This window comes from Microtus pennsylvanicus, chromosome 18 (assembly GCF_037038515.1).
Source record: "Microtus pennsylvanicus isolate mMicPen1 chromosome 18, mMicPen1.hap1, whole genome shotgun sequence".
NCBI lineage: Eukaryota > Metazoa > Chordata > Mammalia > Rodentia > Cricetidae > Microtus > Microtus pennsylvanicus.
Window position 1 is genome coordinate 43,259,895 of NC_134596.1, and position 18,125 is coordinate 43,278,019.

Consider the following 18,125-nt stretch of genomic DNA (forward strand, 5'->3'; position numbering starts at 1 on the left):
CATTTACGTCAATCACATCCATTTCACTTATGTGAAATAAAAGACCAATAGCCCTACCTATAATTTCATTAATTTTATTATCAACAGGAGGACTGCCACCACTCACATGGTTTCTACCTAAATGAGCTATTATCACTGAACTCATAAAAAACAACCTATCTTTAGATACATTAATAGCAATGGCCGCCCTAATCAATCTATTCTTTTATATACGACTAATTTATTCAACCTCACTAACCACCTTCCCAAGCAATAACAACTCCAAAATATACATTCACCAAAACCATACAAAAAGCAACAACATGTTATCACCAATAATCGTCATTAGCACACTAATACTTCCCCTATCTCCCTTACTTCTATAGCAGAAGTTTAGGATAGTTAGTCCAAGAGCCTTCAAAGCCCTAAGCAAACCCACAAAGTTTAACTTCTGATAAGGACTGCAAGACTACATCTTACATCTAATGAGTGCAAATCAATTGCTTTAATTAAGCTAAATCCTCTACTAGATAGAAAGGACTCAAACCTACAAACTTTTAATTAACAGCTAATTAACACCCTAATATGGCTTCAATCTACTTCTCCCGCCTATCAGAAAGGGGGCCGGAGAAGCCTCAGTAGAGTCATTGCTCTACACCTTCGAAATTTGCAATTCGATGTGATTATCACCTTAAGGCCTGGTCAAAAGAGGCTTTCTCCTCTGTGCTTAGATTTACAGTCTAATGCTTTACTCAGCCATTTTACCTATGTTCATGAACCGCTGATTATTCTCTACCAGTCGCCCTATTAGGCGATGACCAAATCTATAACGTAATTGTCACAGCCCACGCATTCGTAATAATTTCCTTCATAGTTATGCCAATGACAATCGGTGGCTTCGGCAACTGACTTGTCCCACGTTCAATCGGATCCCCAGATATAGCATGCCCACGAATAAACGATATAAGTTTCTGACTTTTACCCCCATCGTTTCTCCTTTTACTGGCATCAGCAATAGTAGAAGCCAGGGCAGGAACAGGCTGAACTGTTTTTACATTCCATTAGCACATGCTGGGGCATCAGTTGACCTAACCATTTTTTTCACTACAAATAGCACGTGTGCCCTTGTTGATTGCCTTGGCGGGCTACTTAGTCTAGGGTTAGTAGCCCGCCTGGCAGTTCAGTTATTCCAGGGTCACGGAGAGGCACTACCTGGAAGATATGGGCTAGGAGACAGGAAGAAGGCCATGCAAAGTTTGTCAGAGCCTCCGTTTATTAGAGATGGGGGACAACTTATATAGAGTAAAGAGTTGGGGGATGGGCACAGGGGTCTGGGCTCTTGCCACGTGGTTCACGTTGGTCACGTGGTTCTCGTTGATCACGTAGCCAGGTTACCTTCAGTCAGGTCACTGTAGGCCAAGAAGTCGCAACTAGGAGATGACACACCTAGTTCTCCAGATAGTTTGGAATGTGGGATGGGTTCCGCTAACAGATAGCTCTCATTAACAGCCAATTTGGGTGTGGGGTAGGCTTTGATTCCTAACACAATTAGGGGTGTGGGGTTCTCTGCAGACTCCCCAGGGTGATGGTTCCTGTAATGATTTTAGGAGGAAATTGGCTCCTGACAGATCCCCCTTCCTTTTATAAAGACAGGCAGCTATTAAGTGAAGGGCATCAGGTCAGAGTCCAACCAAGGTGTCAGATCTAAAGGGGAAGGGACTGGGACAAGGAGAGACCCTCCTCTCGAATGGTGAAGCAATTTACCTCTCCTGGGAACAGAGGGGTGCCTTATGATTCTTAGGTCGAGTGGGGACCAGATCTTTATCCCCCTTACCCATCCTAGGATTCCCAGTATCCTGTCTTAGGTTGGGGGATTTCCTGCCACAAGTCACCCGTCCTTGGAGCTCCTCAAATGAAAGGTATCTAGCGAGATTTAAAATAAACAGATCACAGGTCGACCCTGTCTTAGGCCATGTGGAGGGCACTCCTCGTGCCTGGCACCATGCCATTGTTGAGCCGGCCAGTACAGCCTCTGTATGGTGTTCAGGTGAGGGTCCACACTAACTCCCGTCATTGGGCCCCTGTGTCTATCATTAATGAAAAGACTGTGAGTAGCTCCTCAAACAAAATATAATGATATAATTTTGGGCACCAATAACTCCATCTTCCAGACAAGAAGAAAGGGCATTTTCCAAACCCAGTATTCACCTTTTAATCTGGCCTTAGGTATCCTCCTTCCTAAATGAATAAGATTATGAGTGCTGCCTGCCAACAATTAGGGCAGTGTAAAAGGGATCTAAATCTAAATTTTTTAACATATGCATTAAACCCAAACATTTTACAGCGTGTGTCAAACTTTTCCCAACATCTATAAGCAGTTATAAGTATCATTAGATCAATTACAGTAAGAGCACAATGATATACATTGTTGTTATCAAATACCACCAGTTCCAGTCTCTGAACAACAGTGACAGGAACCCTAATCTTCCCCCTTCTTAAGTGAAGAGAGGTTAATATTTTAATTAAAATGAGTTCTGTGTCCCAAAGATTAAAACTGTCTGATGTTTAGTCCGCATCAGAAGCAGCTCAGCATTTGTGCTTTAGGGCAGGTGGGATTCCTGAGTGAGGTGAGCTGGATTCAGCTATCTGAAGCACATCCTGGCACTTATCTCAGGCGGGTCTCCCTGGACTCTCTAGGGGCAGAATTGACACCCTGCAGAGTGGGGTAGCAGGTTCTGTTATCAGGCACTCCTCTCCTTGGGGGACATCAGATCCAGCTTTCATTTTCTTTCTGTGAAAAAAGCATAAACATATCCTCGACCCCAAATATATATAGGTCGGGGTTTTTCATAATGCATTGCAAGGGCTTTTCCACCTTGCCTTAGCAAAGGTCAGCTTGGTGTTATCACGCCAGATCCGTTTGCGTTAGGATCTGCTTGCAACCTTTTATGAGTTGCTTTCAAGGAGCCTTGTTACGCTCCACAATTTCTTTTTTATTAGCCATATATGCAGCTCTTCCATTGGAAAAGCCATTTGTAAAATTTAGCATAAAATCCTTTAAGGGATTTTTTTGCTATAACATTAGCAAAATACAGTTGTGTGAATTGTAGCAATGATCTGGGAAAAGATTATTGTTTTTGCCTTTGAATTGAGCAAACATAATTGTCCAGGAATCAGTCTTAAAATTATCAATGAATCTATTATTTAGTATAAGAAACATTGATTATAGTCAATATTTTGTCAAACAATTTTTCAGCTTTTATCCTGCCCTTTTGTATCAGACAGGCTACTGTTTTAAATTAAGAGTTTAATATCTTAACTGGCAAAACTGAGAAGGTTTAGCCATAAACAGCATTTTTTATAAAACTGTTGTAGAATAAGTTTTACATTTAATATACACATTTGTCATAGGTGAATTATAATTAATATACTGTATCTGTTGATTATTGTATACTTTACCTGTTGATTTATATTTTACCTGCTTGAATACCTGTTAGGCAGCTTGTTTAAGCTTTTTATTGGAAATTGTTTTTTGTAAGAATTTTACCTAGCGGCTCAAGGTCTTTCATAAGAATATTATAACTAGGGCTTTAACCATTGTATATCTAATTAAAAGTTTATAAGATATCCTCCTCTCAAGTTTTAAGTCTGCCTTGCAGATAGGAAAATGGAAAAATGAAGCATTTTTTGACTAATAATGCTGGCCTCATTAGACACCAACATGTAGAAGAATGAAAATAGATCTACATCCATCTCCACGTACAAAACTTAAGTTTAAATGAGCCAAAGGCCTCAGCATATAAAAATTATGTTGAACCTCACAGAGAAAAATTTTTGAAGCACACTTTGCCACATCTCAAACACAGCCTCAGTGGCATAAACATTTGGAGAAACCATAAATCTCCTGAACTGAGAAACTTTTGTATAACAAGACTATATAGTGGGAAAAGATCTTTACTTATCATAAATCCATTCCAAAAATATATGAAGAACTCAGGAAATTAGTTATTAAAAATTTTAATCCCAAAAAATATTTGTTATAGACCTAAACTGAAAACTCTCAGACGAACTTAAAAATGACTGAGACACTTAAAAATGCTCAAACATAACAACCTTTAGCCCTCAGAGAAATGCAAACCAAAACTCCGAGATTTTATCTTATCCTTGTAGAAATGACCAAGATTAAAAATTATTATTAACAATTTATGCTTGAGAAAATGTGGGTAAAGAAAAAACTTTTATTGCTGGAAGTGTAAACTGGTGCTGGAAGTGCATACTGGCACAGCCACTTTTGGATCATACCTAGTATTGAAAATCCTGGATAAACCAGACTCTCCCAGCAGGAAGAGAAGAACCAAAAATCCAGGGCTAGCCACTTCAGCGACCCTGCACCAGGAACCAGCTGAAGACAAAGCCTCGACCTCGAAAAACAGGTTTTCCAGCTGCAATTATCACAGTACTGTTTTAGGAACTAGGGGATTACAACCTTGGGAGTGGTCCCGAGGCAGGAGAGCTGTCCTCCTGCAACCACCACAGGATTTTTGGAATTTATGACCCTCCCGGACCACTGGGGTGTGGCCCCTTTCCTCAAAAAATTCTTTCTCCTGGTCACTGGGGGTTGAACTCCTCCCCCACCAACCAAGGCCACGTGTGCGACCTCAGCAAGGATGGTCTCCGGGCCCTTGCCATCCAGAGACCCAAGTGAGAGTCTCCCCAGCATTGAGGGACCCTCATTTTGTCTATTTTTTAAAATTAGGCAAATATCTACCTCAAAACTTAGCAATACCCCTTTTGGGCCTAAATACAAAGATGTTTGACCAAACCACAAGGACACGTGCTCAGCCATGCCCATAGCAGAACCATTTTATCATAGCCTAGAATCTGAAAATAACCCAGATGTACCTCTTTTACATCTAGGATAAATGAGACATCATCCTTTTTAATATTCATGAATACCACAAAATATCTTGGAGTAATTCCAAGCAAGCAGGACAGAAGTTTTGGGTCCCATCATCTCTGCCTGTGAAGGCGGAAATGTTTTTTATTTTTAACCATTATCATTTGTTAGAGTATAACTCTGGCCCTTGATAAAGTTAATTAAGAGGCCTGAGTCTCAGCAGATCACCTTGAAGCCACACCTGGCAGCAGGAAAGGACCTCAAGCTGAAACAATACAACTCCCACCCAAGAGTGGGCCGTACAAATGGAAAAACTTGTAGGATAAGAACTTTAAATCTTGAAAGATCCCCTACTTTCTTGCGGAAGCAGAAGAAACACAGCAAAAATGACAATTTCACTGAAAGCAGTTTACAGATTCAGTGTAAATGTCCATTAAAAATTATAGCAACATTCCTCACAGAACTCACAGATTTAATGTAAAAGTTCATTAAAATTATAGCAAAACTTTTTACAGAACTCGAAAGAACAATATATAACTCAAAAGAACAATCTCCAACCTTATACGAAAGAAATAAAAACTCAGGATAGCCTAAACAATTCTAAAAATCCTCTGAATATATCACAATCTTTGATTTTAAAACTTTCCTACAGAAACACAGTGCTGAAATTAATCTACCTTAGATATAAACTTATACACCTACAAACTAAAGATTTTTGACCAAGAAGCAAGATTTTTAAAATGGAAAAGAAGCATATTTACTGTCCTAAATGAAGCTGCAGCTTTTTGAGTCTAGATTCCTTTATAGCAAACCTGCCTGTCAGCTTTTGCTCCATATGGCAGGGGGTTAAAGACATAGGCTCTCTAGCCCTAGCAGCCAGCCTGCTTGGCAGGCATAGCTGTGTGGATTGTACCCTAACTTCTCGCATCTCGAGGGACTCCCTTTTGAGTCCACAAGCAAACACATAAAGCAAAACTCTCTGTTTTTGACTCTTACTCCTCTCTCCCTGAGTGATTGATTAAATTCCTGTATGAATTTCTCTTCCCTTGAAAGTCCCATATCTTTTTGGACGACGGTGAGCCTGCGCCTACCTTGTCCTGCAGATCTGTCTGAGTTCTACAGCCGCAGAACCTTCTGTTTTCCCGGGACTGCGCATTGTCATCCGATAGTTGACCGTGCTCCGCATCACTGGTTCGGGCGCCACTGTTGATTGCCTTGGCGGGCTACTTAGTCTAGGGTTAGTAGCCCACCTGGCAGTTCAGTTATTCCAGGGTCACGGAGAGGCACTACCTGGAAGATATGGGCTAGGAGACAGGAAGAAGGCCATGCAAAGTTTGTCAGAGCCTCCGTTTATTAGAGATGGGGGACAACTTATATAGAGTAAAGAGTTGGGGGATGGGCACAGGGGTCTGGGCTCTTGCCGCATGGTTCACGTTGGTCACGTGGTTCTCGTTGATCACGTAGCCAGGTTACCTTTGGTCAGGTCACTGTAGGCCAAGAAGTCGCAACTAGGAGATGACACACCTAGTTCTCCAGATAGTTTGGAATGTGGGATGGGTTCCGCTAACAGCTCTCATTAACAGCCAATTTGGGTGTGGGGTAGGCTTTGATTCCTAACACAATTAGGGGTGTGGGGTTCTCTGCAGACTCCCCAGGGTGATGGTTCATGTAATGATTTTAGGAGGAAATTGGCTCCTGACATGCCCTCAATTCTTGGGGCAATTAACTTCATTACTACACAATCATCAATATGAAACCACCAGCTATGACACAATAAGCGGTCTACACTGGTTTGATCCAGTTTGAAACAGTTTGAACAGGTCTGATCCAGTTTGATCCCGTTTTTAACGCGTCTACACTGGTTTTATCCAGTTTGAACCAGTTTGATCCTTATTCATCTGATCCGTCCTAATCACTGCTGTCCTTCTACTCCTTTCCCTCCCTATTCTAGCCGCAGGAATTACAATACTTCTTACAGACCGTAATCTAAATACCACTCTCTGCGACCAAGATGGAGGGGGCGACCCCATCCTCTATCAACCCCTGTTCTGATTCTTTGGCCACCCAGAGGTACATATTCTTATTCTCCCTGGCTTTGGCATCATCTCCCATATCGTAACCTACTACTCAGGCAAAAAAGAACCATTCGGATACATAGGAATAGTCTGAGCTATAATATCTATGGGATTCCTAGGATTTATTGTTCACAGTAGGACCTGACGTAGACACACGAGCTTACTTTACATTGGCCACAATAAGAGCCAACATTCATTAAGGTAAAATAAGAAAGGAAGGATTCGAACCCCCTAAAACTGGTTTCAAGCCAGCACCATAGCCTCTATGTCTTTCTCAATGAAATATTAGTAAATAAATTACATAACTTTGTCAAAGTTAAATTATAGACTAAACTCTATCTATCTTATATGGCTTACCCATTCCAACTTGGCTTACAAGATGCTTCCTCCTCATTGGGGCTGAAGAGATGGCTCAGAGGTTAAGAGCATTGCCTGCTCTTCCAAAGGTCCTGAGTTCAATTCCCGGCAACCCCATGGTGGCTCACAAACCATCTGTAATGAGGTCTGGTGCCCGCTTCTGGAGTGCAGACATACACACAGACAGAATACTTTATACATAATAAATAAATAAAATAAATAAATAAATATTTTTAAAAAGATGCTTCTTCACCTATTGTAGAAGAATTAATAAATTTTCATGACCAGACACTTAGAATGGTGTTTTTAGTACTAGATATAAGTAATCTCATAAAGACAACAGAACTAACTATAGAGTAGGTTCTCCACAGTATCCACTGGGGCTCTTGATGTGGAGTGGAAGTTTTATAATACCTTTATAATGGATAAAGTGAAACTTCATACAGCTCCTTTTCTCTTCTGTCCTAAATTCCCATCATCTCGGGGAGCAATATGCCTCAGTAAATGGCTGTCTTTAGACCTGTGCATTGAAACTACCAGTATGACACCCAAGAAGTAGAGACGATCTGAACCCTCTTACCCGCCATAATCCTGATTCTAATTGCCCTGCCTTCCTTACAAATCTTGTACATAATAGATGAAATTAACAACCTAGCCCTCACAGTAAAAACAATGGGCCACAAATGATATTGAAGATTGATCTTTATCAATAATCTAATTACATTACGAAGCTTAGAGCGTTCACCTTTTAAGTTAAAGTTAGAGATAGTTAGTCTCCATAGTGAATGCCACAACTGGATACATCCACATGATTTATTACGGTCCTGTCAACGACAATCACACTGTTCATTCGTATACAGCTAAAAATCTCACTTCACAATGTCCCACAAACTCCATCAAGTCAAGTCAATTAGACTTATAAAAGCAAGCAAATAAATAAATAAATAAATAAATAAATAAAGGGCTGGAGAGATGGCTCAGAGGTTAAGAGCATTGCCTGCTCTTCCAAAGGTCCTGAGTTCGAGTTCCGGCACCCACATGGTGGCTCACAACCATCAGTAATGGGGTCTGGTGCCCTCTTCTGGCCTGCAGGCATACATACACACAGGCAGAATATTGTGTGCATAATAAATAAATAAATAAATGTTAAAAAAAAACAACCCCTGAGAATCAAAATGAATGAAAATTTATTCGCCTTTTTCATTACCCCTACAATAATTGTCGTACTTATTATACTCCCATCAATACTTTATAACTTCTTCCAAAAGACTGGTCTCAAACCGCTTCCACTCATTTCAACAATTACTCAAACTCATTATTAAATAATGCTAATCCACTCACCCAAAGGACGCACACGATCACTCCTACTAGTATCCTTAATTATATTTATTGGCTCAACTAACCTTCTAGGACTCTTACCACACACATTCACCCCAACAACACAATTATCAACAAATTTAGGAATAGCAATCCCAATATGAGATGGAGCCGTAATCCTCAGCTTCCGCCATAAACCGAAAGCCTCGTTAGCCCACTTCCTACCCCAGGGTACCACTATCTCCCTCATTCCTATATTAATCATTATTGAAACCACCAGCTTATTCATCTAACCCATAGCCCTAGCTAACATCACCGCAGGTCACTTATTAATTCACTTAATCAATGGTGCTACAGTAGTTCTCACAGCATTAGCCCACCAACAGCTACAATCACATTCATCATTTTAGCCCTTCTTACTATCCTAGAGTTTGCCGTAGCCCTAATTCAAGCTTACGTATTTGCCTTACTAGTAAGCCTCTACCTACATGATAACACCTAATGACCCACCAAACTCATCCTTTCCATATAGTAAACCCAAGCCCTTCTCTGCCCTACTGCTAACCTCAGGTTTAGTTATATGATTCCACTACAGTTCAGCTATCCTTCTATCACTAGGACTCCTAGGTAATTCACTCACTATATATCAGTGATGACGTGATGTAATCCGAGGAGGCACTTATCAAGGACATCACACACCTATTGTACAAAAAGGCCTACGCTATGGAACAATCCTATTTATCATCTCCGGAAGTGTTTCTCTTTGCAGGTTTCTCCTGAGCATTCCATCACTCAAGCCTAGCCCCAACCCATGACCTCGGGGGCTGCTGGCCACCAACAGGAATTACACCCCTTAACTCTCTAGAAGTTCCACTCCTAAACACATCAGTCTTACGAGCATCAGGAGTATCTATCACATGAGCCCACCACAGCCTAATAGAAGGCAAACGAAATAACACACACCAAGCCCTATTTTATCACAATCATACTGGGAGTCTATGTCACCATTCTACAAGCCTCAGAATATTTCGAAACACCATTCTCTATGTCAGATGGAATTTACGGATCCACATTCTTCACGGCAACCGGATTCCATGGCCTCCACATCATCATTGGCTCCACCTTCCTAATTATTTGTCTCCCACGACAATTAAAATACCACTTCACATCTAAACACCACTCTGGCTTCGAAGCAGCAGCAAGATATTGACACTTCGTAGACGTAGCATGATTATTCCTATATGTATCTGATTATTGATGAGGATCATACTTTCTTAGTATAATCAGTACATCTGACTTCAATCAGTTAGTTCTAGTGCAACCTAAAAGAAAGTAATTAACATAATACTTATCTTACTAGTAAACATCACCCTAGCCATAACCCTGATTCCCGTAGCCTTCTGACTTACTCACTTTAACATCTATACTGAAAAAGCCAACCCATAGGAATGCGGATTTGACCCTATAAGCTCAGCTCGACTACCCTTCTCAATGAAATTCTTTCTAGTAGCGATCACCTTCCTACTCTTCGATCTTGAAATCGCATTAACTCCTTCCATTACCCTGAGCGATACAATTCCCCAACAGAAACATACCAACAATCATCGCATTTATCCTCATCACAATCCTAGCCCTCGGCCTAGCTTATGAGTGGACACAAAAAGGCTTAGAATGAACAGAATAACTGGTAATTAGTTTCATTGACATTAATGATATCGACTCATTAGATTATGATGATATCATAATTACCAAAAATGACACCTGCCGTACTTAACATTACCCTGTCCTTTACTTTTTCTTTCCTAGGAACCCTTATATTCCAATTGCACCTACTATCTACCCTCCTCTGCCTAGAAGGTATAATATTATCCTTATTTATCACACCCTTAAACACACACTCCATAATTATATTCCCAATCCCCATCGTTATCTTATCTTAGTATTTGCTGCCTGTGAGGCAGCTGTAGGGCTAGCCCTATTAGCAAAAATTTCAAACACCTATGGCTCTGATTTCGTACATAACCTAAACCTTCTACAATGCTAAAAATTATTTTCCTATCATTCATACTATTACCCCTAACCTGACTTTCAAGTGACAAAAAAGTATGGATCAATGGTGACAACCTATAGCCTTCTAATTAACCTTGTCTCTATTAACCTTTTATGACAAAACAACGAAAACAGCCTGAGCTTCTCTACCATATTCTCCGCAGACCCCTTATCTGTCCCACTTCTAGTCCTAACAACTTCCACGAATACTCCTGGCCAGCTAAAATCATATCAAAAAACTAAACATTTCCCTACTAGTGTACCTCCAAACTCTACTTATCATGACATTCTCTGCCAATGAACTCATCATATTCTATGTCCCATTTGAAGCCACCCTCATTCCAACCCTTATTATTATGACACGATGAGGGAACCAAACAGAACGACTTAACGCAGGGATTTACTTCTTATTTTACACCTTAGTAGGATCCATCACCCTAGTAATTGCCTTAATCTGCATTCAAAACTCAACAGGAACATTAAACCTTACCCTAATAACACTAAAAAACTCCTCACCAATCAACCAAACATGGTCTAATATCATCCTATGACTAGCTTGTATTATTATATAATTATATAATTATAGTTAAACTACCCCTATATGGAGTCCACCTAGGACTCCCTAAAGCCCATGTCGAGGCCCCCATTGCAGGATCTATGATCCTCGCAGCAATTCTACTAAAGCTAGGGGGATATGGCATACGAATCTCTACAATTCTAGACCCAGTAACTAGATATATAGCCTGTCCTTTTATCCTATTGTCACTATGAGGAATAATTATAACCAGCTCCATCTGCCTCCGACAAATGGACCTAAAATCGCTCATCCCTTATTCTTCAGTCAGCCATATGGCCCTAGTCATGGCCGCCATCATAATCCAAACCCCATGAAGTTTTATGGGAGCTACAGCATTAATAATTGCCCATGGTTTAACATCCTCCCTATTGTTCTGTCTAGCAAACACAAACTAGGAACGCATCCATAGTCCAACAATAATCATCGCCCGAGGTCTACAAATAGGATTCCCTCTAATGGCCACATGATGAATCATAGCAAGCTTAGCTAATCTTGCCCTACCACCAACAATCAATTGAATTGGAGAACTAATAATTACAATCTCCTTATTCTCTTGATCAAATCCATCCATTATTCTACTAGGAACAAACATCCCTGTTACCTCCCTTTACTCGATCTACATAATTGTCACCACACAACGGGGTAAACTAACCAACCATATAAATAACTTACAACCTTCACACACACGAGAATCGACACTCATAGCTATCCATATTTTACCTCTCGTCCTACTTACTATTAACCCTAAGCTAATTATGGGCTCCACACTGTATTAATATAGTTTAAAAAATACCAGACTGTGAATCTGAAGATAGGATATAAATATCCTTATTTACCCAGAAAGCATGCAAGAGCTGTTAAACTCTCACTAAGCCTAAAATTTGACCTTTTCTCAATCATTTTCTTACCTGTAGCCCTATTCGTCACATGATCAATTATAGAATTTTCTATATGACATATACACTCAGACCCAAACCTAGATCGATTATAGAATTTTCTATATGATATATACACTCAGACCCAAACCTAGATCGGTTTATCAAATACCTATTAACATTCTTAATCACTATAATCATCTTAACTACCACTAACAACCTGTTCAGAAGTTAAATGGTCAACCTTCTTTTAAAGTATTTTATTGTCAGTTTCCCTCTTTATTTTTTTTAAAGATTAATTTATTATGTATACAACTTTCTGCCTCCGTTTATACTAACATGCCATAGGAGGGCGCCAGATCTCTTTTCAGATGGTTGTGAGCCACCATGTGTTTGCTGGGAATTGAACTCAGGACCTCTGGAAGAGCAGAACTCTAAAGCACAAGCTGTGAGAGCAACCCAGGAGAACAGAGCAAGAGAGCATGAGACACAGAGCAGACCAAGAACAGTTCCCAGAGACTCAGACAGCCACTGTAAGAATTGCATCAACAGAATAGAAAAGATGGAAGAGAGAATCTCAGGAGTTGAACATAGCTATATGAAATAAATTCATCAGCCAAAGAAAACATTAAATCTAACAAATACTTAACACAAAACATCCAGGAAATCTGGGAAAACATCAAAACTCAAAACCTAAGAATGATAGGGATAGAAGGAGAACTCCAGCTCAAAGAAAACACATTAAACAAAATGATACAAACTTAAGGAAAGATAGCCCTACAAAGATCGAAGAAGCTTACAGAACACAAGATAGACTGGATAAAAATAAAGTCCACTCACCATATAATAATTAAAACACAAAACATATAGACTAAAGACAGAATATTATGAGCAGCAAAGGGAAAAGGTCAAGTAACATATAAAGGTAGACCTATCAGAATGACACCTGACTTCTCAATGGAAACCAAGAAAGCAAGAAGGCCCTGGTCAGATATGCTGCAGACACTAAGAGACCACAGATGCAAGCACAGATATCTATACCCAGCAAACATTTCCATCACCATCGATGGAGGAAACAAGATAATCCATGACAAAACCAGATTTGCACAATATATATCACAAACCCAGCATTACAGAAAGTACTAGAAGGAAAACCCCAACCCAAGGAAGCTCACTTCACACACAAAATAATCAAGCAACAGATAGCCTCACATCAGCAAAACCAAAGGAAGGGAAACACACAACCACTCTCAATGAAACAGAACAGGTATTAACAACCACTGGACATTAATAGCACTTAATATCAATGGTCCCAACTCACCTATAAAAGGACCCAGGCTAAGAAAATGGATAGGAAAACAAGAGCCAGCTTTCTGCTGTATACAAGAAACACACCTCAACCTCAAAGACAGACATTTCCTCAGAGTAAAGGATTAGGAAAAGGTTTTCCGATTAATTGCACCTAAAAAAAAAGGTGTAGCTATCCTAATATCTAACATTAGATTTCAAAATGAAATAAATAAGAAGAGATGAAAAAAGACAGTTTATACTCATAACAAGATAAATCTATCAAACTGAAGTCTCAATCCTTAACATTTATGCCCCTAATACAAGAGCACTCACATATGTAAAAGAAACATTACTAGCCGGGTGGTGGTGGCGCACACCTTTAATCCTAGCACTCGGGAGGCAGAGGCAGGCAGATCTCTGTGAATTCGAGACCAGCCTGGTCTACAAGAGCTAGTTCCAGGACAGGCTCCAAAACCACAGAGAAACCCTGTCTCGAAAAACCAAAAAAAAAGAAAGAAAGAAACATTACTAAAGCTTAAAACATACATCAAAATCCGCACACTGCTAGTGGAGACTTCTACATTCCACTAACCACAATGTTAGTCTACCAGACAAAAAATTCACAGAGAAATGAGGAAACTAACAGATGGCATAGATGAAAAGGAATTAACAGACATGTACAGAACATTTCACCTAAACGCAAAATTATACCTTCTTCTCAGCACCTCAGAACCTTCTCTAAGAATGACCACATACTCCATAGCAAATCAAACATCTGCAGATATGAAAAAATTGGAGTAACCCTATGTGTCTTATTGGATCACCAGGTTTAAAGTTAGAAATTAACAACAATACTACGAGAAATCATACAAATTCATGGAAATTGAAAAGTAAACTATTGAACCACCCCTGGGTCAAAAAAGAAATAAGAAAGAAATTAAAGACTTCCTAAAATTAAACAAAAATGAAGCCACAAAGTACACAAACCTATGGGACACTATGAATTCAGTGCTAAGAAGAAAGTTCATGGCACATAAAGAAAGCGGAGAAACACTTATCCAAACTCTTATGCAAACTAATAAAAAAGCAGAGATAGAAAATCCAAATTAACACAGTCAGAAATGAAAAGGGATAAATGACAACAGACATCAAGGATATCCAGAGAATCCTTAGATCATACTACAAAAGCCTGACTCCACAATATTAGAACAAAGAAAGAGAATTACAAACTACTCTCACTTATGAACAAAGATGCAAACATAATTAACAAAATGCATCAAACTGAATAAAGAACACATCAAAAAAAGCTTGAGGAAATGGGATCATTGAGATGGAGGAAGGTCAGAGATGAGAGCAAGGAAAGAGATAGATTGATTGAGGGAGCCATTATGGCAAGAGGAAGAAGAAGAGAGAAAAAGCAAGGGAAAAGCAACTTTTAAAGCCGAGGTATTTCACCGATCCTGGGCCCGGGGGGAACCTGACACCTAGCGGGGGTACGCGAACGACTGAAGCCTTCTGGTCCACCCGCTCAAGTCTCCCAGCACCCTCTCCAGCTGGTCCCGGCACTGGGTTCCATCCCCAACGCACACACCCATGGGTGACTCTTCCGGCACAACCTCCTACACAGAGACCGTCCCCAAGCACGACTCCGGGACACACCCGCCTGCCGGGCCGGGACTCTCATCACTCTTTCCGCCTCACAAAAGCCATTTCGCCCCGTCCTCGTCAACGACTGAGGACGAGGAGCGTTGCAGGAAAAAGGCCACCGCTAGGGGGCACCCGACAACCGACCGCCATAGATCGCTCGCTCGCTCGTTCGGCCGCGGGGAAACAAAGAGCGTGTCTGACAGATCGGTGACAGGACTAGATGGGCCAGGGGCTTCTGCAACCATTAGGGCATGGTGAGAGGGAGGGACCGAGGGGGACTGAGGGGGACCGAGGGGGACCGAGGGACCGAGGGAGGAAGGGAGGGAGGGAGGCGGCAACGGCAGTTCCCTGCCATCTAAGGTCTCCTTTCACCATGGCCACTGCTTGCTTGCTTGCTTGTGGTTCTTTTTCTTCACCCCACTCCCCACGCCCTCAGCCCACACTTCTCAGACTAAATACCGAGTCAGAGAAAATTAAAACAGACGTGGAATAGTTTTTTTAAAAAAAAAACAATAATAATAATGAAATAAAAATAGTGTTTCAAAAATCCCACTCGGATTTCATTTCTGGGAATAATATCGTCATAGTGATGTGTTGTGAACATTTTCACTTAGAACAGAAAAAATAAACAGGTCACTTTAGTCATTTCTTGGAGAGGGTCTGTTTCCCCACCACGATGGTTCGCACTTGCTGAGTTGCTGAAGATGATCTCCTGATCCTCGTGTTTTCAGTTTCTGAGTGCTGCTGACATGACAGACATGGGCCCTCACACTCGAGTTTATGAGACACTACTGAGAGCGGGGAGCCCATAGGACAAGGCTTTGGCTTTCCCTTCCCCTCCCACATAAGCCAGACAAATAAATAAATAAATAAATAAATAAATAAATAAATAAATGCCCAGCAGCAGAAGCATGAAAGCAGCTTCTCAGACCCTTTAGAGCTCCTGAGTTACAGTCATGGCAGAGGATACGACTAGGCCAGGGCTCCCTTCACAACCACCATCCAGGCCTGCCTGCCTGCCTTCCTTTTTTAAATGCCAGTTTACTAAAATTTTAGTTATTTTTAATTGCGTTGGGAGGCTAGAAATTTTTGGGTTTTCGTGAGTGGGCAGACATATGAAAGAAAGGAAGAAAGGAAGGAAGGAAGGAAGGAAGGAAGGAAGGAAGGAAGGAGAGAAGGATCAGAGCAGTGAATATACAGGTGCCCAGACCTTACACCAATGTTGACTGCAGATAGAAAAATAAGAGGAAGAAAAAAAATAGAACGTCACCAAAAGGACAGCCTGGTCTATAAAAATGAGTTCCGGGACAGCCAGGGCTATTCCATGAAATTGGCTGAGTTCAAATCAGCAATTTCCCAACTCCAACAAGAATGTTGACAGGAAAGGCAACAGCTGTACAGGAAGGCCAGTGGAGCTGTAGGCACACCCTTCACACCCTTTGAAACTTCTCTGTTGCAAGGTCACAGAGTTAGGAAAGGAAAATAACGCCTCACTGAAGTCATTCCTAGGCTAGGGCTCCCTTCACAACCATTTGAAAGGATCACAGCACTGAATATACAGACGCACGGTAATTACACCAACGTTGACTGGAAAGACACCTAAACTAACAGAGACACACACATACACAATCCATAGCATTTGCTGCCTAGCAGATCAAATGAATTCCAGTGTCAGTAGGCACACCCTTCACACCCCTTGAAACTTCTCTGTTGCAAGGTCACAGAGTTAGGAAAGGATCTTGATCTTGAACTTTCCTTAATAGTAAGTCTGTGTGTGGATCACACTCAAGCCAAGTGCCCCTCAGAGCTCATGGAAGACAAAACAGATCTCTAGAATAAGAGAGACGGGGGGGGGGATTCACTCAAGAAAATGAAAGCAAAACCCTACACAAACCCTGGCACACAGTAAAATCAGTCCTATGAGGAAATTTGTAGCTCTGATTGCCTACTTTTTAAAAAGACTTCTAACCGGGTAATGGTGGTACACGCCTTTAATTCCAGCACTCGTTCTGGTCTCCAAGAGCTAGTTCCAGGACTGACTCAATTAGAGAGAACTAGAGAGAAACCCTGTCACAAAACAAACAAAAAAGGAATAAATACTTTATGGAAGAATAGATGGACAGATAGACAGACAGACAGACCCACACCCCATCTTCTGTCTTCTGAAGGTACCAGGCTCTTTCACAGGGGTCAGGCAGAAACGCAGGCAGTGTATGTGTGTGATATCAAGCAAGCCTATATGTGATACATAGGGTATGATAAGTTAATGTCACTATTAAATTGGGGTAGGTCTCAGGAGCACAAGAACCCAAATCTGTGCTGTACTCCCTGTCACCAGAAGAGGGCACTAGATCCCCACCATGTGGTTTCTGGACATTCCAGAAATTCCATCTCTCCAGTTCTCATTCTTTCATTGTTCCTCCTGCATGCCTGCATCTAGTGAGAGAGTGGGCACCATTCCTCCCTGCTTCTGTGTGTCTGTGTCTGTCACGTCCCGGATAGCCAGAGTGCCCGCCACATATGCCTGAGATAGATGTGGCCGGCAGCCCTGGGGCTGGGGGAAAGGGAGAGAGTGGGTTCCCTGGAGAGCCTTGGGCAGAGGCTCTGTGGATTCCCTGCAGGAGGCCTCACCGCCTCTGAGGAGCCCATGGGGGAGGGGGAAAGGGAAGGTCAACCATACAGTCCTGCCTGGCTTTTGCTTTGCTTTGCTTTGCTTTGTTTTTGTTTTGGTTTGTTTCCAGGTACAGCTGTGACCAGGTCTGAACCCAGGACAGACTCCAAAGCTAGAGAAAAATCCTGTCTCAGAAAACAAAAAAAAAAATGAATGGATAGATAGCTAGATAGCCAGACAGAGGGATGATAAAAACACCTCCAAGATCAGGGAGACCAAGGCAGGCAGATCACTGTGAGTTTAAGGCTCCCTTGTTCTGCAGATTGAGATTCAGGACAGGCAAAGTGACACAGAGAAACCCCGTTTTCAAAAAAAAAAAAGGTGAGGGCTGGAGAGAGATGGCTCTGTGGTTAAGAGTTCTGACTGCTCTTCCAGAGGACCCAGGTTCAAT

The 18,125-nt window shown here is 41.3% G+C and overlaps 1 long non-coding RNA gene across 10 annotated transcripts in view; it reads right to left on the reverse strand.

The window, feature by feature from the left end:
* Positions 1 to 455: 455 nt before the first annotated feature.
* Positions 456 to 18,125, reverse strand: part of LOC142837716 (uncharacterized) — a 195,959-nt gene continuing 178,289 nt past the window's right edge. For 7 of the 10 annotated variants that reach the window (XR_012908322.1, XR_012908323.1, XR_012908321.1 and 4 more), the window contains 2 exons: positions 7,309 to 7,499; positions 456 to 6,180 (listed from right to left, as the gene is read on the reverse strand). This is a non-coding gene — a long non-coding RNA (uncharacterized LOC142837716). The remainder of the gene's footprint in view (positions 6,181 to 7,308; positions 7,500 to 18,125) is intronic. The other 3 variants (XR_012908327.1, XR_012908319.1, XR_012908324.1) reach the window with 3 other exon arrangements.